General features: G+C 45.5%; 1 protein-coding gene and 1 long non-coding RNA gene across 10 annotated transcripts in view; one reads left to right on the top strand and one right to left on the bottom strand.

Annotated features, from left to right (window-relative positions):
• Positions 1–22,860, bottom strand: part of Rad51b (RAD51 paralog B) — a 599,994-nt gene that overhangs the window by 84,476 nt on the left and 492,658 nt on the right. The gene's annotated exons all lie outside the window — the stretch shown is intronic.
• Positions 1,916–11,737, top strand: LOC126511363 (uncharacterized). The gene is made up of 3 exons (XR_007594677.1): positions 1,916–2,169; positions 5,951–6,089; positions 10,944–11,737. It is a non-coding gene; the product is annotated as an uncharacterized lncRNA (long non-coding RNA).

A 22,860-nucleotide genomic window follows, 5' to 3' on the forward strand; every position in this document is an offset into this window, starting at 1 on the left:
AACAAACAAACAACAACACCCCCCCCCCCCAAAAAAAAAGCAAATTAACAAAGCAGTGACTCCCAGAATAGGAACAGAAGGGAGGGGAAAGTTCACAGTCTTAAAGGACTGGGCATTTGGAATACTTGGTCCTTCTCGTCCTGTGGGATAAAAAGTGACTTGCTGAGACCGGAACTAGGAAATGAAAACAATACCGCTCATGAATGCCACGGGTCTGGGTCAGTGTAGGTGAGGGTGGCGGGTTACCATGGACCTTTCTCCAACACCCTTGATGGCTCTGGCCCTGTGGTTCTAGTTTTGATTTAGCCACAGGTTTTCAATGAGACCACAAGGGAGAAGGAGCATCTATAACAAAGAACGTGGAAGTGAGCTTCAGAACTGACCAGCCAGATCACTCTTCCAAGCCGCAGCACCTTCACCCGTGGTCAGAAGGAGTTGTCCAAAATGACTTCAAAAGTTCCTGGTCTCACTTAAAACAACAACAACAAACAAACAAACAAAAACAAAAAACCCAAGTCTAAGGTATTTTGAGAACAAAATACTGGTGTCATGTTCAACGGCTTCACCTTTTCTAAGAAGTCTGTGCACACAGTACTACCACCCAGCAACCCTTTACACCCGAAGACAGTGTAAATGTGGGGTCCCTTTTCTGATAACAGATTTCTCTCCAGATCAGGGCTTTTTCCCCCCCTTAGTCTGTTTTACCTACTACAACCCATAAGGACCAACTTCTAGCACACACCACTTCAAGTCAACAAGTCTGAGCGGTAGCATGGAACTGGAAGGGAATCACCATCCCTTTGATTCCTTTCCTCCTGTTACAGACCGGGTTAGGGGAGCTGCTGAGCTGTGGCAGACATTTTTCCAGTGGGTCTTCTGTTTGATGTAGGGAGACAGTTAGAGAGTCTTAGCTGCCCCAGTGGAAAGACGAAATAGAGGAAACTTTCAGACTGCTTCCCCTCCGTTTTCCAAGCAGTTCTACACAGCCTCTGTTGGAGGCTCCTCAGTTTTTACTGCCTGACGCAGAAAGGCAATTTCAACAGCCACAGCTGAAGAAGACAAATGAGACACTGGCTGGGACAGTAGTTTCAGAACAAAGATTCAAGGTGACCTACAAGTTCCATGAGGCCACAGGGCAAAAGTATCAAATAAAGAGATCGGGAAGGCTTAGACATTTATTCTCCAGCAAAATTAATTTCCTTGGGGGCTTGCAGTTCACTAAACTGAACCTGTGAACCAGCTGTATTTAGTGTGCACTCTACTTCCTTGGGTCTCTAAAATTGACAATTGTCTGTAGGTCAAGTTCCAACGGAAGTGACATTTTTGACCTAGCTCTATAAATAGAGTACTGGAAAAAACCATCAGCTGCACCGACTGGCCCGGGAACCACACTCTATCTATCAAGCAACTGTAGTGTCTGGGCTGCCATTTAAGACGAGTAAAAAATAAATATTGTGTTATTTATAATCTTCTGAGTTTTGAGAGTCTCAAAATACTTGGAAGCTATGAGTCTCTCAGATTTACAAATAAAAGATCTGGGGCATAAAACCATGCAACAACGGCCTCACCCAACACCATCTGCTCACAGCCCAGGGCTCTGCTAGAGGATCAGGCCTCTTGGCTTAGGGAAAGGGGAAACTTGCATCTCCAGGGTCTCTTAGCTGGAGGAGAGACAGATGACGGGTGCCCAGTGTCTGCTCCTATCACACACGCAGCCTGACTCGAGCTTCAGTAATAGTTGTTACAGCGGAAACTAAAAACTGTGAAGCAGAAATCATAAAAGGTGGGGTAATCAGCACCTCTGGAATGCAAGATTTAGAGGTGGATTAATCTCCCGTAGCAGCAGGTGGAGCAGAAGTAGGGTGGAGCTGGGGGAGTGAGCTAATGGCTAGGACGGAGCCTGGTATGCGCTGGCACAAATCCCTCCCAACAGCTCCGCTGGCTTTTGTATGGGGAGAAGACACTTATAATTTCCTCGAGTCCTGGGATGGTCGTGCAAGTTATTATCCAATCAGGATACTTTTGAAATGGAGATGGGGTCATTTTAGTCGTAATGGGACAGCAGAGATAAATTGGGGCTGTTTTGAGTGAACACAGGTGGTCATCTTATTAGGGACACCATGGAAGAACTGTCTGGAATCAGGTGGAGGAGGCTCACTCTTAGAAAAGGTCAGTCTGAAAACCATTCCATCTGGCAACAAAACCACTCTTGACTATGTAGGGCTTCTCGGCGGTGCTTGCAATGACAGGCACCAATGTCCTTAAACATAGCTAGGAAAAAAAACAGCAGAAAATCCCAGCATCTGGGTAGTCCTGCTGGTTCAGCTAGCTGGCAATGCTCCCCAGGAGGCTCCCAGAGCTCCCCGCCCCCAGGACTACCACTTTGTTCCTGTTACTTTCTAGTTGATGGGAAAGTCCTGAAGGGTGGCCGGTAACTAAGTCGTCTCAACTCTGAAAAGAACTCGGGTGTGCAGGTGTGCACATCCACACACCTGTATAGAAGCCAGAGGGGGCTTCAGGTGTCTAGTGAGTCACTCTGTCTTCCACTTTTTCCATTTTCCATTGAACCTGGAGCTAGGCTGCCAGCCCCAGTGATCCTACGGTCTCCACCTTCTTCAGTGCTGCGTTACAGGCTGGTCCGGCCATGCCCAGGTTTGGATGTGGGTGCTGGAGACCTGAACTTGCAAAGCAAGGGTTCTTATCTGCTGAACCATCTTCCCAGTCCCGAGAAGAACTTTTAATTAACAACGAATTCACTTAAGAGAGTGAACACACACACACACATACACACACACACACACACACAAAATCCTTAAGCCAACACTAGTGAAAGAAAGCAAAAACTAAACTATTTAAAGAAACCTGAAGCACATTTAAAAAAAAAATTCATGTTCATTTAAAATAAGGCAGGATGTTTACACGAAATATCCCTTGTCCCCAAATGTATTTCTATCCCCTTGCTGTAAATTTTTCAAATTGCACTTAACAGCTGCCGTGGCCTGAGCTTTGTTTTTCTGGCCCCATCCTGGTATCTGAGGCGGCAGGAGGATACTGGGGTTGCATTCTCAGTAAATCTGTATTATGCATGGTCATCATCTCAGTTTTTGACCATCTGATATTTGTTTCGGGAAACATTGGCTGGTGGAGAAGGAACACAGCTGTTTAGTCTGACATCAGATTGGTTAGAACCCTGACTGCTGGGGTGAGAAAAAATACCCTCAGACATGTGCATTCAGACAACTGTCTTTGAAGAAAGCTAGGAAAGGGTTTTGTTTTGTTTTTGTTTTTTAAAGAGGCCTATCCTTTATCAGTTTCTCTTCCTGGGGAGACGTAAGCCATAGAGGAGAATATCTGGGAGCTGTACATATTTCAGGACCTAGTTTGAACAGTGAGAGAGCCACATGACAACCCACTTAACTGAAAAGCAAGGGGATTCTCTGGAAACTGTGCTTTGACTTTGGGGACTCGGCTGACAAGGAAACGGACATGCCAAGCCTGGGGGCCAATTCCTTCATGTTTAGCTCATGTAGACCCAGACCTGCGTCAGCAGCTCCTGCTTCAGGCCTGCATCAGCTTATTGGCTCTGCAAGCAGCAAGGACAGGCGGCAGAAAGAAATGTGATTTATCAGGAAGTATATTCTTGAAGAAAAATATTTCCGTGAAACTGGTTTCAAGTGACTTAAAAGATCCTAATATACAATGACATTTCAACTAAACACAGTGTCTAATCCTGGACTGAACCCTGGAAAAACCTGCCACGGGAGTATTACTGGGACACCTGGAAAAGATTAAATACTGCCTGTATATTAGATTACAGTGTTGTATCAATGCTAATTTCTTGGGTGAAAGAATAAACGTATTATGGCTATATAAGAGAAATTGTTGTCCTTGGATGACAAATGAAAGTCTCTGGGGATGGAAGATCATGACATCTATGACTTACTGTCAAATGCTGCCACAAAGACAATAACAACTTAATGATATTAAAAAAAATAGATGGCTAAGGACAATAAGCAAGGAAGAAGGAGCAGGTGAGGCAGCATGCGAGCAGCCTAGGAGATGGGTACCCAGTTCACTGTTGTTTTCTTGAAACTTGCCTGTATGTAAATTACTTGTGAGAGATGGACGTGGTGAGTCGTAACAGCAGGATGCTGGGTAGGGTCAAATGTGTGTTTTTCACATCAGAATCACCTGGTTAACTCTCTAAGGCGTTGAATCCCGGGTCCACTCACAACTATGCACACACACACACGCATGCACACACACGCACACACATGCACACACACACACACACACACACACACACGAACGCACGCATGCACCTCATCAAAGGAGTTTGCATTTCTGTTTTCAATGGCCCAGGTGTGTTTGCACTGGGAAACCTTCAGTGTCTTGTGACATGGCTCTGTGTCCTTCTCATCTTGGAGATACAGCTCTGGAGAATGCCCTTTGGCCCAGTGTTTAGAAATGTCGTCCGCTGACTTTTTCCTCATCTTAGCTCCCGGGGGAAGAGAGAGGAGAGATGTAAGTACTTTTCAGAGTGGCCATAACTCATCTGTCTGGAGCTGCTGTTGGAGGCGCCACCCAAAACATCCAGAAAGAGTGGAGGAGGGACAGCTGACAGCTTGTGGCATAAAACAGGCCAGGGCTAGACCGGGCCAGTCCCCTCATTTAGGGACCCTCATTAGGGACCTTCCTCAGTTATGCCCTTTGGTCTGAAGTTTCTCAAGGCACCAGCCAATGAGGTCCAGCTCCTCTGCCACTCAGGAAGGAACAGTGTTACTTGGAGTGGGGCTAACTAAAAGGGACAGGAGACAGATATTCCCAGGTGTCTCTACCTCTGAGGTTGCAAGGATAGCTGATAAAGTCACTGAAGTTTCTTTCCTTTGATCTCAAGACACGGGCACAATCATTACCTCTGCATTGAGAGGAGAAAGAGAAAGAGAGAGTCCCGGCCACTGAAACCCACCTTGCTGCAGGCAGATCTGCTGGCCCAGCTGCCTCCCTTCTGGCATCTGAGCGCGAACTGCTGTGGAGAATGTTATGCTTTTAATTATCACCTAGCATGAATGTGAGGATTTATTGTTATGCTTTCCTCCCACCCATCTCAATTGCCCCTTTGGGAAGCAGAAGGACTGATAGGAATCAGTATATACTCTTGCCTGGAGAGAATGGAATGTGGGCGTCACAAGTCTGCGGCCCCTGAAGGCACTGAGAAGGGGTGAGGGATAGGAGTGGATCCATGAAGGCCTCCCCAGTGTCCTTGCCAGAGCACGCTCACGTCTCATGCTGCCCTATCTACACGTGCTGCTCAATCTACACAGGCTGCCCGCTTCCCTCAGTGTGGCCTGCTTTTTTTTTTTTTTTAAACATCTGGAACCAGGTTTTCTTGATCCAAGGCTAAGGGAAGCTGCCAGACTTTTCTTCCGGAGGGTTGTACACACACATGAGGGTTCACATACATGTAAGAGGTGTCTTCCTCATATCAATATAAGGTTCACAACAAAGTAGGGCCACGGAAGAGAGGGAAACTCTTATTTGTAATAAGCATTCACAGTGAACTCTGGATGGAACGCTGGAGGGTCCCAACAATGTCTAGATAGTTAGTGTGAGTGAGTGTTGCATGTGTGTGCACGTGTGTGTGCATGTGTGTGCGTGCGTGTGCGTGTGTGTGTGTGTGCGCGCACATCTAAGGAGTGAAGGTAGTTTAAGGCAATGCAGAGAAGCTTGCTCCATATTCTCTACTTCCCTAGAGGCATCCCAGTCTCCAAGGTTTAGTCAAACAGTTTCAGAAAGCTGCCTCGTGGCAGAGAGGAACCTGAAAGGGAAAAATGCTGATGGCAGCGCAATTATTTCAACTGGGGGAACTGATTTCAGTGGGTCGTAGGCAGTTAGGACACATCTGCAAAACGTGAATTCCTAGGCAAAGTAATTTCCTTCTTCCTCACAGCCACTGTTTATCCAGACACGGGCTGAAACTCTGGGCTCTCTGAAAATGACCAGCATTAGGAGAGCGATCAAGACCACCAAGCTGTGTAAGGTGCCCTCCATCGCAGACATCGGCTGACATAACAGTAAAGACTTACGAGGTAACATTGTAGGATAACACGTGTGTTCCGGTGCGGGGCTAAACACCTTGACTCATATTGTCTCTGTGAGGGAGGTACCATCGTACCAATTTTCTAAGGGAGGAAGTTGAGCTGCCAAGAGAGTTATTTGCCCGAGGCCACTTGGCAAGTGGCAAAAGCCGGATGTGAGCCCCACAGTCTAACTCATCCTATCTCCTTTCATCATTTCCTTCTGGGAGGGAGAAGTTACTGACCCTCGGCCCACCCCGTTTTCCAGATATCCTTCTTTTCCTCAATAAACTGAAATATGTAATTTCTCACTCAGAGTCCTCTGTACCTTTCTAGAAAAGCATGTTTTAATAATATTCTGTCTCTATTGTTGGGGAATTAAGTCAAGAAATTGATACCAAAGAAAAATAAATCTCCAGGTTTTCTCCAACTGGAAATATGTGAAATAACCCCAGCTGCTAAAATCACGGCTGGCTTTCTTTCTATGATAATAATCTACACATCTGGATCACCTTCTTTGCCAGAAATATGCGATTATGTATCTCTTCATGTCTTTGGACATGCCTGTGTTTCATGACATCGCTAAGTAGAAGTGCCATGCTAGTCATTTCAATTTCCATTAGCAATCGCATGGCTTATTTTCATCGGTGTTAACGCTACAATGAAAAGTTGCAGAAGGTACATGTGATAGAGGTTAGAGCCCTGGAAAAAGGCAGCTAGGGACTACCTTGGGTAAGGGTACCAAGACTAACAATCTGACTTTAACTCTCAGAATTTACATGATGGAAGAAGAAGAAAACCAACTCCCATAGTATGATCACCTACCCTCAGGTTACCCCCAGCCTACCCCCAGCCTAGCCCCAGCCCACTACCAGCCTACTCCCAGCCTACCCACAGCCTACCCCCAGCCTACCCCCAGCCTAGCCCCAGGTTACCCCCAGGCCTACCCCCAGCCTGGCCCCAGCCTACTACCAGCCTACCCCCAGCCTACCCCCAGCCTACCACCAGCCTACCCCCAACCTACCCTTAGCCTACCTCCAGCCCACCACCAGCCTACCCCATCCTCAACCCGAAAACCATTTTGAAAGCCATTTAGCTCATTTATCCCATACTGTTCATGTGGGATAAGAAGATGGACAATAGTCATATCCAATACTCACTTTCAAGCATCTGTGTGTACCAGGAACTGTTAAAAAAAAGTCAAAAGCCCTTAGCCATGCTGACAATAATATGAAGTAGATCCTTCCATTACTCCCATTTTAAAGAGCATACAACTTTATCTTTATTTGTATAGCTAGCAAGTGGTAGAGCCAGGATTCAAACTCCTGCTGTCTGGCTCCAGGGCCTGTGTGCCAGCCTTCTGCTCAGTTCTGCCAGGCAGTGAGGCTGTGATCTTGGGTCTTGATACTTCCTATCACAGTAGCTGAGTTCAATCCTAAACAGCGGGCCATTACAGCCTCTGAAACAATGACGTCCATAAACTTTCCATGATTATTACCATAGGTTCATCATGTTTATGAAACATCAATGCACAAAGAAAAATCTCGTGGGTTAAGAACTGTTTTAAATAGAGGATTATCATCAGTCCTTAGGAAAGCTACATGCAAACGTCCCTTCACATCCATCCTTTGGACCAGGGTTACTGCCTGCATCTAGGAACTTCTGTAGCTGTCTAGGTCTATGGCTCTGTTCAAGATGAAAGACTCCACAGCGCTCTAGCTCTAAATTAGAACCAGCACAACAGGGGCTGAGAGATGGTTTAGCGGGTAAAGGGGCTTGCCCCAAGCCTAATGACCTGAATTTGATCCCTCGAACCCCCATGGCAGAAGGAGAGAACCAACTCCGGCAAGTTGTCCTTTATCTCCACAAACAACATACACATACACACACACACACACACACACACACACACACACACCAACAGCAGTGCTATAACAGCAGGCGGGACAAAATGATAACAAGACAAATGATACAAAACCTCAAAGGTGTAAAACTTTCCTTCAACTGATCACCAAGGGGAGAGTCTTTCAACAGGCAAGGGCCTGCCAGAAGGAATCTAATTTCATTCTTCTGTGTTTTACTTCATGATTGAAAAGTTTTCGATTGTCCTTTCCCACCCTTTGCAAGAGAATACCCAGAACACAATCCTAAACTTTAAAAGTAGAAGAGCTCACTTCCGAAAAGGATTTTTAAATAAAAACCCAAAATCCCACAGTGGTCACTAACCACTTTGGGGGTGGGGCTGAGAGTGGGGGCGGTCATCTTAGGAGACATTACTTTTACAGGGTGGGGAAGGAGACCAGAGCCACAAGAGAGAGGCAAAAGGAGGGCGGGAAATGATGGGATAAAGAGGAAGAATCGCTGGCTTTAAAAAGCAACATTGTCCAGAGAGGTGAAAGGGAACAGATGGCCGTGGAGAATGTGTCCCTCACAGACCCCGGAGAAAGGGCGATGCTGACAGATCTTGCTGTTTTCCATTGACGCCAGCATGTTCGGTGTTGGAGAGCTGAGGCCAGAGTACCCACCAGGCCTCTGTTCCCAGAAGCTCACTGGGGCAGAGGCACTGAGGCTCACGGAGAAAAAGAAAAGGAGTGGGCATCCGCTGCCAGCAGCGGCACACTAAGTGCAGGCCCCGCAGCTTCTTTTCAGGTATAGCTGGGGAAGATCAGCTTTGCTCTTCACTTTGGGCTGGCAGGCATGAAAAACAGGCCAAGAGTCCAAGCTGAAGTCCCTGTTTCCTCCCCTGAGAACCTGCTGGGGGGGGGGGTGCGTGCCTGGGATCAAATGGATATACCTCAGCAAAAGGGAAGGAAGTAAGTCAGGGGTTTTGTAAGAAGAGTGAGCCATCCAAAGAGCCAACAAGAAACCTAGGGCTTTGAGAAAGGACAGAAGAGGGACATGCTGAGGAAAACACAAACATGGGTGAGGAAGGAACATCATGGGTCAGTTTCAGAGGCTAGTCAGCCCCTGCAGAAGTGAACTTGCCTGGCACAGAATGACGGGACAGAGGGGGAGCAGGCATGTCCCTGCGTGCCTGTCTGGCATGGGAACAGGATACCAGTGGGCTTGATGTATGCAGTTGTACCACACTGGGGATTGCCCTGTGAGACTCCCGAGTCATTTCAAAGCACAGCTGGTGCTGGAGGCCCTGGCTGACTCGTAAGCTCAGCTTTCTAGAAGGAGAAAGTCTAGCAGTCTCTGCAGACGAAGGATGGGAGTAGCGGTGAAGAGAGGGAAGGGTGTGTAGAAGCAGTAACCACAAAGAGCTTACAAACTTCAGGGGACGAAGATGCAATCAGTGTAATTTCCGTAACATTCTTCCATAAGGAAAAGCACTGTTCCAAATGCCCCCGTGACCTCTCTTTGTACCCTTTACAGGGGAATGATAAAGTCAACCCTTCTCTTGCCAGCTGGGAGGGAGCAGAATTCTCCCCACTCCATGTGTAGACAGCTCAGAGAGCAGCATGAGCTCAAAACATTTTCCCGCTTCTGCATTTTCTCCCTTCCGCTGGCCCTGAATGACAACCTGCTGGGGCTCGGAGTCCTGAGGTGGTGAAGTATGGTCTTGTGGAAACTGATCCCTCATCAGAACATTTGGAAACATTCCTTCACATGTCAGGCCTCGTAAGCATTTCTCTTTTGACCCTCTGTGGTGAAGGAGGGGTTAAAAGAAGGCTCTGACTATCTTTAAGCTCACCTTAGCCCCCATTTTGACGTGGATGAGGATGCCACAGTGGCCATCGAGTCCCATGCTTCATACTGTATGCACATTGATCTGAGTTGCTGAGAAAACTCCCATAAAGCGGTATACTGAGAAAGACTGACCATGATCAAGACCTTGGTTTTTCTTTCTCTACTTCAGCCAAACTTCTCCACAGGCGCTTGAGACTTAGACGGTCCACTAATCAGCCTTATAACCGAGAGCCAGGCCTCTGCATAGAAATGACTTTGTATAGCTCCTGAGTGAAATCCCCTGGGGGACAGAAGATGCCCAGGGCTTTAGCAATCGCAACATAACAGCCTCAGTATGAGAACAGAAGACAAGCGGGCTCTGACATCCCAATTGAAACTACAGGCTGAATCGGACATAGAGGAATGTAATTACCTTTTCTGGTCTGACGGTACACTAAAGAAACTGGAGAAGTGGGATACCTATTAGGTCCCCACTAATCCTCCTCCGAAATTCAAAGCAGGGCTAGTCCCTGGAATTCATTTCTGAGTATTCTTACTCCCTGCCATTGTTAGGCAGCTCAATTGGTAAGTGCTCCCAGCTCATAATGCTTTCTACTTAGCTCTCCCCTTCTTCGTTCCCAGCAGCTCAAAGCACTTTACAAATATCACCTCATTATTCTTTATAGCACTCTAGCGAGCCTGATAGGTGGAGAGGCTCATTATCTTCTCCTTAGCAATCGGGGAAATAGACAAAGGAAGAAGTAACTCGCTGAAGCCAGCAAAGGGAGGCTGGACTGGAAGGACGGCTCAGCCACTCTCCTGACTCCAAATGTGCACAAGTCCCATGGCAGCCCGTAAAACTCATCTGCTGGCAGGGTGGGGTTTTCTCCTAAGCACTGTTTTGTAATCTGCATGTCTGGAGGAAGGTTCAGCACTGGGGTGGAGGGGAAAGAGTGAGAGTCCGGATGGGGGCTACATTCAGATGGCGATACTTAGTTCAGACAAGGCTCTTCACCGGAGTCTCGGCGCCTTGCTTAGGAAAAGAGGTGCTTAGGTTGGGGGCCCCTTCCTGCTCTTTCAAGATAGCTGAGGAAGGAGTTTCAGAAGACTGCTTTCAGAGCACCGCCAATCCCTGTGACCATCTAGGCCTTGTTCCTTTTGTAAACCTGAAGTGGTACCCTTGTCTCTTTATAGAGTGCGCCACGTCATCCACTATCCACCAATGGCAGCAAGCAACAGATCAGCTGGTGTGGCCTGGCAAAGCAGAGAAGTGGCCCTGATGTGTTATGGTCAAATCAGATGGAGACACGCTGGGAACAGGAAAATACTGAGAGGGTCAAAAAGGGAAGAACTGGTAAACCAGATCGTGAGCTGAGCCTCGGACTGAACCAGGAACATATCCTACATTCCATGGAACTTATAGTAAGTCCTCCAAAGCACGGGGAGGCCCTGGAACAATAGGACTTGATTTGGCTTTCCCACATAGAGGATTTACCATGCGAACAATAGCCCAGTGTGCCCTGTAGTGGCAGTTTTCCATTTACCCAGAATTTCATTTTAATGAAAAAGCACTGATCTTCAAGTTAATTAAAATTGGATTATACAGGTTTCATAGTTTATAATTTGGTGCAGGAGCTCCATAAGCCCGAACCTTTAGAAAACCTGCCATAGCTCATGTCTGTGATCTTCAACACGTACTTTTCCTAACTGATGCCTTGCTGCTCATACAACAAAGAGTTGGAGAGGTAAGACTGTAAAATCAGCATTTGTTTGTAGAAGCAACTCCTGCCACAAGACCAGCGATCTTGGATAACAGTAAAGAACAATGGTTTGGGGTGGCGGGGTGACTATGGGGACCGGAGCTAAAGGACCGACTACGCAGCCTCCAGGAGCAGCACATTTTTGTAGTAATTAGGTTGTTTCTGTTGGCCCGATCTTTGCATTCACCATGGGAACTGAGTCAAGTTTGCTTGCTTTTCCCGCAGAGACTACAGAACACTCTCCTTTACACAGAGTAAAAGGAATAAAGAAAAAATATCTCTGGAAAGTCAGAGGCGTCGGTGTGTGTGTGTGTGTGTGTGTGTGTGTGTGTGTGTAGGATGCATTGTATTTATATCCACGTCCAGCTGTACAGCCACCAACTGCCAGCTCTGTTCTATCTGTGCTCTCTGAGGACCTCAGCCTGACCTTGTGAAACCCTACTTTCTGGGAAGTTAAGGAATTTCCAGGATTAGCTCAAATCTTGAGGCTGCCAAATGTGACAATCTACAAAGCCGTCTTAGGTAATGATTCAGACCCCACTGCTGGTCGAAGCCAACATGGTCCCCAGTGAACTGGAAATACTCTATTTCCTGGATGCAGATTATAATGGGAGTTGACCCCGGAAGAATTCTGGAAGAGCAAGCCTTGGCATTTCTGCTGCATACTACAGATTCAACAGCTGATACCAGAGACAACTGAAATGTAATAAAACCTGAAAAGCAGGGTAAAGAGGTCATCAGAAACAAGTTTGAAAAAGAACACCACAAGGAAAGGGGGGTGTGGTATGTTAACGACAACAGTGGTTAATCTCATACATTTCACATCCAGGACAGCCTGTTTTGGGAGGAAATACCTGGCGAATCTCTCCTGAACTGAGTTTCCGAACACTCCAGCAGAAGTCCAAGTTTCTAACACTGATTAGATAAATGCCAGATTCCCCTCACAGTTCCAAATTGGAAAGCAATGAATTGGTACTTTGGGCTAGCCAGATAGGAGTTAGCCCTCAGATCCACCCAGGAACAGGACCGGCACAGGAGGCCATCATCTTTCCCTCTACCTCCTAGACACTGCAAATATCTGGGTAGTGATGCAACTTCAAAATAACTCCCTCTGTGGACAGAACTAGAACGCCTCTAACATTCATCCTCCGAGCTTCCCCATAACAACTGTTTCTCTGCAGGGTTGGCTGCGGCGATTTCTGACTACAGTGTATTCTCTTCCTTTCTGGCTTCACTGAATCCTAGTCCCCAAGCGTGCCTAACAGTGCCTGGGGAGTCTCAGCTCACCATAAGAAGCCTTACTGGTCAAAATAATCAAATGCTTTTCCCACCCCTATAAGGCAGAATTCTACTGACCCAGCTGACCTCAGAAACCAAGGATATTCAAGAGCTCTAATTCAAAACATAAGGACAAAGACCCCAAATGTGAAGCCTTAGCAAGAAACACGCACATAAACAAGTCCACAGCTTAAATCCATAGAGTAAGCACCTAGGACATTAAGAAGGTAGCTTTTTTTTTTTTTTAACAGAAATGGTCAGACATTTTTCTCACCATCTAACATTTTCAATCTACTTAGCAACCCAGCTCAGCAACTCGATCCATAACAACGCTTCCACAATGTTAGCTGAGGAAGTTTTAAGACTAGTCAGCATCTTCAAGGAACTTTTCATTCAAGGACTCCAAAATGTTACGTAAGAATTATTTCTTCTGATCCCAAACAGATGTGGGGAAGGAGCTGTTCATCCGAGAAGTAAAGGACAGTTTACAGACTTAAGTTATAGAGCAAGCCAGGCTTGAGCAGAGATTCCAGCAAGCCACTTTCAGAATTAGGAGTTCCTAATCTCTAACACATTAGCAGATACCTGTGTGAGCTACAAAGAAACTTAGAGAAGTCTTTGAGAAAGAAGGGGCCTCAAATATCTGTGCTCCCTAGTGACGCGGGGCAGTTTGGGAACCTTCTGGAAATCTAAGTAGGATAGGCCAATTCTAGGACAATTAATATAAATACTGACCTGTGTTCTTAGCTTTGAAAAGTATCTTCCCCTGTCCTGTATTATCTTTTGGCTCAAGCCCAAATGCACCCTCTTTCAGAAGACTAATATTTAGAGCATGTTGGTGTAATAAGCAGAGTGGAAAATCACAAATTGTTTGTATGGTATGATTTAAATTTAGAGAAAAAAAATCCCTCACTCCAAGTGTTTATACACGTACAGTTTCTGAGTCAGCATCTTATTATGCAAGAAGCAAGAAAGAGGTGTCCTTTGTTTCCGGACTGGCCTTGAACACCTGATCCTTCTGCCTCAGCTTCCCTTGTGTTCAGATTACACACATGTGTCACTGAAGTGGGATCATAATCTTCATTTTCCTTTTTCAGTCATCTACGTTTTTCTTGTTTTACTTATTTTTATCATACAGAGTTATATGCATTTTGTGTAAGCATATTTTATATCACTATACAAAGCACGGATCAACTTCACAAACAATATGGAGCAAAAGAACGGATACCAGAGACAGAAGCTGCTATGCGACACCGCATAGAGTTCAAACTTAGACAAACCAGTTTGGGGATATACAGGAGCCTACACGTGGGTGGTTACTCTGGGGAGGAGAAGGGAAGATGGGACAGGATAACCCCAGGAAGGGTGTCCTGGAGACCACGGCTGCTCTGCTTCTTCCCCTGGGTGTTGGCCACACATGTGTGCTCCTGGAGAAAGTTAGTGATGATGTAACTGTATAACGCATACCCATTTCTAGTCGTTTATCACACTTAAAAAAAATCACTCAGAACATAGAAGGTACCACCTCAAAGGCTTCTCCATACTATACTTTTAGGAAGTCCAAGGGAGTGGCTGGTTGCACACAGGGAGAGAGAATTCAAACTGTACTTTCAGTTGTACAGTTGTTTTCTTAGAGAGGTGTTTATGACAAGGAAGAGACACTTCTGCTTTTCCAGCTCTGAGAAAGGGGCTCTGCAATCTGCTTCCATTAACCAGGAAGGAAAACACGAGCTGACATCCGCAAAAGGTCACGACATGTGGAGATTAGTGGCGTTTGACCCTCCCTGACAGTACAGGATTGATGGTGACTCTGAAAGTCTGTGTTTTCATTCAGTTCAGGCTCTCCGGAAAGGTTGATACTGGACCAGATACATCACACTGGGAGCTACACTTCTAGAACTAAGCCAGAATTTATGAAAACAAGGGGCTGAATCTTCTAGAATGGAACTCTGAGAAGAACCTTGTGTCCTCGGTTCCTAATGCTACTTCTTATTAACAGAACAGAGGCTCAAGGAATAGTTTTGACTTGTATGAATGTTTAAATCTCTGTTCAAAAAGAAAACTGGAATGCTCCAGCTCAAGTGGAAGTTACTGCAAACGGGAAGGGATGTGACAGAATGACCCATGCTGGATAGAAGATTGTCTGTCCAGCATCCCTCAAGGATGCTAAGGAACTGACCAAGGCGCGATGGGGCTTCAGTAGCTGTATGCATCTAAAATTTTTATCAGTTATGTGAAAACAAGTGAAATAAATGCTAAGATTTTATTTCAGTTAGCAAACTATGTCCAAATCACTATCAGATCAATGTGTAGTCAATATAGACGTTAATATATTTCACACGATTTCTCCCATATGAACCCTCTGAAGCAATGTGCATTACACTTCAAACAGGTTTCAAATGCTCAGCAGCCATGCAAGGCACTGCAGGTCTAGGAGGCTTCCACTGGGGGTGGTGGAGGAGTCCTCTATGTGACCGAGGGTTTACAGAAAAATGAACTTCATTGTTAACAGTGTTTCCACCTCGTCCTGCAGTCGGCTGCATCCAAATCCTCCACTTTTCTAGACACCCAGTGTCCTTGTGGCAACTTCACTTTCTGCTTTCCTACTTTGAGTATGGTTTCTGTCACAGGCAATAAAAGCAGACGGAGATAGAGAAGGCGTGCCTATGGGTACATCCTGTTTAAGTGGTGGCATGCCTGTCAAAAAGCAGACGTTCAATAAGCACAGTTGGATTTATAAACTAAGAAAGTTATTAAGAAAAATGTGCCACCATTTTATTCTTGGCTTCCCAGGGCATTTGCCATAGGTTACACAATCAATTTTGTCAGCCTCCTTTGTGAATGAATGAACCCAAGTCTAGTTCCTATTTGAAGAATTCCAGGTGCATTTGCTGTAAATTCTGAATCAAACAGGAGTTTAATAAGGTGCAGGCCTACGAGATACCTGGATACTATCCACCCGAGACGGCTACAATGTAAAAGAAACTAAAACAACAGCCTTCCTATCAGCCAGCACGCTCCTGCTTCATCTCAGCTCTTGTCTTCCCGCCAGCATGCATTTATTTCTGTGTCTCCAGCTAAACACGGAATTGGAGTCTGAGAGGAAACGGGTCAGTGGTTGATGTCTTCTGTGGGAAAAGCCACAGCCATCCCTGATACCTGAACCCAAATCCTTAGCTATTTCATGACAACATTAAATGTGGCTGTTTCAGGACCAGGGTTCCTTTCCCTCTGAGAGACCCAGAGACAGTCTCCTCTCAGCTACACACTAGTCAGTCATAGAGCGAGCTTTGGGCATTTTAGGTTGTAAAGGCTACCCTGGGCTGGCTCGAGACTGTCTTTGCAGGTGGTATAGGGTAACTTGAAAGGCCAGACCAAATGAGAGGCACAGACAATCTCCTTCACTGAGGGGCAGGAACCCTCCTGCGACCAGGAGGGCCAGTGCTAACGGGCATGTGCAATTAGTGGTTTTGGAGGATCTGGGGAGGGCATAGGGGAGCTCACTAGGCATTGTGAGGGCTGAGACAGGAAGAACCAGAAAGAGCAAATTTGCCACTGTAACGTCTGTAATGGGTCCCTGTGTGGGGTGTAGGAGGGAACTCAAGAGAATTTACTGTAAATCTAGCTATCTAGAGAGCTGTTAAACATTCAGTGGGTGTCTTTCAGCCAAAAAGGGAACCAGGAAAGGCATACTATTGCTCCATGTGCATGAGTCAGGGTCTTGGAAATGCCTGTATCTTGCACAGATCACTCACCCTGTAAGTGGGGAACTTAATGCATTTGCCTATGAAGATGAACTGTAGGCTGTTCCTGGTAGGAAGCTGAAGTGAGTCAACATTCTCTAACACCCGAACGTTCTGTTCTGCTCATCCCGATTATGAGTGGGATGCGCGCGCACACACACACACACACACACACACACACACACACACACGACCTGGCATAAAAGCAGAACCTTTGAGTTCTTCTGCTAGACTATGTGTGGCTTTTCTAAGTCCCTGTTTTTATCTCAGAGTGCCATTTGTAGGGAGGAAGGGGGAAATGATAACATCCAAAGGAACTGTTGATGAGTTCACATCTGAGAATCCCAAAACTTGGGAAAGGATACAGGAAAGAGGGCAACAAAATGGCTGAAGGACATCCTTAGGTGACCACAGCAAAAGGCTAAGGCCACAGACTTTGGAGACAACCTTTGGGTTTCAAATCTGCCTCTGATACTTACTAGCTGTTTACCTTTGGACATAGGATTTGACCTCTCTGTGCTTCAGTTTCTTGATCTGTCACCTAGAGACAGCAATGTTACCTTCTGGGAACCAAGCGTTAGATGGGGCCATGTATGTTCAGTATCTTGGGCATCTGGTAACCATTAACATCAGTAAGTCCCACTACCCATAGCACAGTATGTTCTCAGGGTTTACTTAGAGACACAGTCTCCAGCCCAAGCTGGCTTCAAACCCCCAGCGTGGCCGAGGATGAGCTTCAACTCGATCCTCCTGCCTCCACCTTGTATGTATTAGGGTTACAGGCGTGCATTACCACGTCCTGTTTACAGGGTGCTGTGCATGGAGTCCAGGGTTTTATGCATACTAAGCAAGCATTTTACCAAACACATTACCTCCTCAGCCCCATTTTTAATTCTTGATTTTCATAGGCATTCCTCTTGCCTCAGCATCGGGGCTGGAAATGCAGGTGGGAGCTATCACACACAGCCATACTTTTACTGTTAAAGCTGGAAAAGATTATACAAATGTCTAGTCCTGCTTAGAAAACAGCAATGTTACCTTCGTTAAAAAATAATAAGGCCAAGATAAGTCAGTGAAAATGATTTGTGTACTCCAGGGAGCTTATAAGGGGAGATAACATTTCTTTACCTTTTTTTTTTTTTTTTTTTTAGTTTTACTTACTTTATGCATATGAATGTGTACCACACGAGTGTCTGGGAGTTACAAATGGTTGTGAGCTATCACACGGCTGTGGGACTAAAGCTTAGGTCCTTGTAAAAACAGTAAATGCTCTTAACAGCTAAGCCATCTCTCTGGCTCCCAACATTTCTGAAGAATTTTTCTCAGAATTATTGGATACTTTGCATGCTAGATTCGGGTCTTGCCTTCTGGGGACAGTTCTGGGAGACAAACTCAGCCTTGCTTATTGGTTCGTTGCTGTCGTAATGGGCTTGTTGAGAGATACAGAAGCCGTGGTTGGTGGCACCCGCTGCCATCAAGTTTCCAAGACGGTCTTCTTAAAACTCTCCAGGGCCTTGAAGGGGTGATGCACGGGACAGGAGTGCTAAGAAGTGAGAGGTCAGCATTTATCACACTGCCTAGAAGAATAGTTACACCTAGAAGCTCCCATTTCAACTGCAGTGGTGTGAGTGTGTGTGTGTGGGGGGGGGGTGTGCTTCATTCACCTCAGTGTGATGTAGCAGGGAAGGGTGGCAGGCCTGGCATGCTGCCCATGTGTAGAAGTTGCCACCCAGCTGAGGGGAGAGTCAGACTGAGCAGTCCCTGTGTTCCCTGGAGATTTGGATCAAGCTCATAGCCAGGGGAAGTGGGGATTAACACAATGTGGTGTCCGAGCTAATGAGTTAGCAAAACAGAGACAGATGGCAACTGAGTAACTTAACTCGCCCATCTCTGTTTGCAACACACTCCCACAGCGTCTCCTCTGTCCTTGTGCTGTCTAACTGCCCAGCTCTTTAGTCCACCCCAGAAGGTCATGGCCACTGAGTAATCATCCTGCATGGAAAACAGCCACAAGCCCACTTTCCAAACACAACTGTCGCCCACGATTGGTGAACAGTGGACTGGAATTTTTGCTGACGGCCTTGGGGAGATATTCCTGGTTCTAGAGGAGGAATAAAGTGATTTTTGTTGAATTCTTGTCATTTTATATTTAAGATATAATTTCTTTTTACTAGTAGACAGTATGTACAGAATACTAGAAAATTCTAGAACGTGATATTACTTGGAGGTAACTTTTATTCTGATTCTAAAACAAATTTCCTTTAGCCAGATCTGTAGACACTGTGCAGGCTGGTGGGAGTCTTGGCCAGAAAACAGGGCAAGCGTGCAATGCTAACACCAGGAATGTGGAGACTCAAGTGGGATTCAAATGACTGCTTTGTGAATTGTCTGCCACTCTGCCTGCCTGTCTGTCTATCCACCTGTAACTCCCCTCCCCCTACACTTGCACTGAAACAGCGTGCATGGTGCACACTGACACACACCTGTGGAGGTCAGAGGAGAAGCTGTAGGAGTTGGTTCTCTCCTTTTATGAGGTGGGGCCAGGGGGGATCAAACCCAGGTTGTTAGGCTTAGTGGGCAATGCCTTTACCTGCTGAGTCATCATTTCACTTGCCCACCCTGTGCATCGTTTAAGGTCCTTTTTTGTTGTTTTGTTTTATTTTTCTAGAAAAGAAACCAAAACATGTTTTCCAGTGGTCATCGTTTCCAGATGGCCTTAAAGGCGGTTGCCAGTTGTGAGACCTGCCTGGTGCCGATACCAACTAAGACAGCCATTATGGAAGATCTTTGTCTTTTGAGTATTGGTTCATTTTTTAAATATTTTCTGTAATAGTACAATTCCAATTATGCAAACAACAGATGAATATTTTCAGAAGAAGGGGAGGTTTAAAAATTAACTCCTCCCCTATGGTTATTTCATTCAATGGGGTGATCAGAAACTTAAAAAAAAAATTAAGACATCCTTTTCTAGGGTCTAGTTGGTTACATGCAGGCCAGGCCTCACCCCTCATCCAGGAAACTTCTCTGTGCAACAGATGGAGACCATTGGAGAAACCACAACCAATCAAAATGTAGAGTTGTGGCGCTCGGTCCCAAAGGACACATCTACAACCCAACGTCTGTGCCTAAGGCTCAGGGATCACTGCAGAAGAGAGGGTGGAAAGATTGCGAGAGCCGGAAATACCAGGAGGTGCTGTGAGATCGTGTCTCCCGGGAATGTCAGAACCTTCACCTATACCATCTCCCTAACATGGCTGCCTAAACATGGACAAGGATGATACCTACAGACATGCTTATGTGGATGAGAAGACTCAGGACTCCTCAACCCCACACAGAACCACAGGCAACCAAGGAATGCCGAGAGAGGGAGAAAGAGTCTTCCCCAGGGAAGAACTCAACAACTGGCTATCCACGACCAAATGCTCAGCCCCGAAAGCATATCCACACAAGCAACATTCTATAGACTGAGCAGGCTGCATTTGTGTATTTAGGAATACACATATCCATGCACATGCACGCAACAACAATTAGTGAAAAAGGAGGCCATGCATTTGAAGTGAACAAGAAGAAACCTATGGAAGACTTGGAGGGAGAAAATGGAAAGGAGAAAGGATACATTTAAATTGCAAACTCGAAAATTAAAATAAATTTAGTTAAACTCTATTCATACAAACGGGTTTGCCTTTGGAAAGTAAGAAGCGGACTTAGTAGAAGAAACGTTCAGTGGTCACTGACTAGCCAATAGGATGACATCTAGATGGGGCACTTACGTACAAGTTGCACACTGAAAGTCCACTCACACCTCCAACCACTCCCTCACAGTTCCTTACCCATCCACCTCTCAGGAGTTATCTGTTAACATCTAGCATCTTAGAGCCTTGGGACTGACAATGACGAAAAGGGATCAGTTCAAAGAATGTTGAGCTCACTAGCTACATACAGACTGGTATTAACGTGCACGGGAACGGACCACAAGATATACAATAAAACTCATTTTAAGAGTTTTGGTTAATAAAAAGAAAGAAAGGGGAGTGCATCATTAGCCCTGGTGAACAAATCAACTCTACAGAGCAGCATTTGAGTAGTATTAAAGTCTAAGATCTTGTGGGAGAAGTCCTGCTTTGTGCCTAGATTTAGCAGGGTACCTGATGTGTCATTTGCAATAGCCGCTCTTTGGATGAATGAAAAGCAATAACAAAATAATATGTATTTGTACCAGATAAGAAATGTCTAAAGTTCTAGTTTTTGAGGTTATAATTAGGAGGGCCACTCTATCCTCTCACAAGGAGCCTACTGATGTGGCTTTCAAAGACAATAGATCTAAGATGAATGAATGAATCTCCATAGAGAACAATTTTTTGCTGATCCTGACTCACAGTTATTTGGTAATGGCTAGAGTTGTATTCTGGTTGTCACAAATGGTAGGAAGAGTGCCTCTGGCATCTCCTGAGTGGGAAAGGCAGAAGTACAGCTATCTCAGAAGAATATACACAACAGCCTTCCACAATCAAGGGTAACTGGCTCCAAATGTCAATAATGGTTCTGAGAAATCCCAGGCCAGAAAATTTACTGGCCAGAGCCAAAAAGCTAGACATATTTCCCAGTGGTCTTTGTGCCAGCCAGCTCCTGTTTTTGTTCTTCCTAGGTCTCTTTCTTCCTTCCTTCCTTCCTTCCTTTCTTTAAAAACGTTTATTTTATTTCATATGTATGGGCATTTTGTCTGCATACCACATGCGTGCCTGCCAGAAGAAGGTGTCAAAGCCCCTGGAATTGTGGTTTCAGATGGTTGTAAGCCATCATGTGGGTGGTAGGAATTGAACCTGGATCCTCTGCAAGAAGAGCAAGTGCTCTGAACCCCTGATCCATCTCTCCAGCCCAATCTTTTCTGTATGTATTTATCTCTCTCAAGCCTCCTGCTACCAAATATCATACGCATTTTTACCTACTGTCTCTTGTATCTGATTGTTTCAAAGGTATTCTGAGTTAACTACAGGTTGGAGTGATAGAGACAAGAGATCAAAGTCCCACGAAGAACAGAAATAGGACTTGAGTTGCTTCCTCTTTCAATAAAGAGCAGCCTGAAAGGATCATGATCAGAGGCTCACCTGATGCCTTCCATTCTCTTCTGGTCCATTTATCAGGACACTCAGGGCTAGAGGCAGCGATAGAGCCTAATCGTGGAGGAAACTCCAGCCTTTAAATGGAAGTTCACTAGAAATGCCACTGCTCAGGGCCAGGCTCACATTACTCAATTCTTCCAAGAAATAGGTTAAAAATAAATACATATATATTTATAGAAAACTATTTGGTAAAGTAGAAAGACTGGAATTCTGGTGAACTTGTTTCTAACCTGCTAACTAGCCATGTGGTTATAAAAAGTCACTCTCCTTTGGACTTGCTTCCCTCATCCAAAATAAGAAATCACGAGCAGCCCCGAATTTTGATGACTGATGAGACAAGGAAAAGAATGTAAAGAGAAATTGGCAAGAGTGAAGGATCTGGACCAAACTGGAAAATGATTTCTTGGCTTGGACTGATGGGTCTCTATTTTCTTCTTTTAATTTAGAAGTCTATTAACAGGTGTCGATTACTCTGTAGTCATCGGCCATGCCAACCTCATTGTTTTTATAAGACTGAAGCCATCATTCTTGGAGGCCAATGGCTGCTTTGTATGAATGCACACGAGTTACAGCCTCGATGGAGGCGGAATTAAAACAGAGCTTTCCTTCTGCGATCCAAATGTTGCGCCTAACACTAAAACAGTGGAGGGCGCAGGAAGAAGAGCACTTGCCTTGAATGGAACCCCAGAAACTACCAAAGAAGCTAATGAAATCAAACAGAATGAAACAGTGAGAATACTGAAATCTGCAAGGCAACTCGGGAGGCAGAGGCAGACAGATTTCTGTGAGCTTGAGGCCAGCCTGATCTACAGAGGGAGTTCCAGGCCAGCCTGGTCTACAGAGGGAAACCTTGTCTCGAAAAAACTAAAGAAATTTGCAAAGTAGACTCCTAGGTGAGTTTACATAGATACAGCCAGTGACTGATCTTTTCACTGTATTGTTTTGGCCCTTGTCCTGGAACTTCAATTAAGAAAATACCTCCAGGGGCTGGCGAGATGGCTCAGAGGTTAAAAGCACTGGTTGCTCTTCCAGAGGTCCTGAGTTCAATTCCCAGCACCTACATGGTGGCTCACAGCCATCTATAATGAGATTATGTACTGGCATCCAGAACTTTGTATACACAATAAATAAATAAATCTCAAAAAAATACCTCCATAAGATCAGGCTGTAGGGCATTTTCAATTAGTGATTGATGTGGGAGGTACCACCT

This window comes from Alexandromys fortis, unplaced genomic scaffold (assembly GCF_014885135.2).
Source record: "Alexandromys fortis isolate MF-2015 unplaced genomic scaffold, M_Fortis_MF-2015_v1.1 scaffold_99, whole genome shotgun sequence".
Classification (NCBI taxonomy): domain Eukaryota; kingdom Metazoa; phylum Chordata; class Mammalia; order Rodentia; family Cricetidae; genus Alexandromys; species Alexandromys fortis.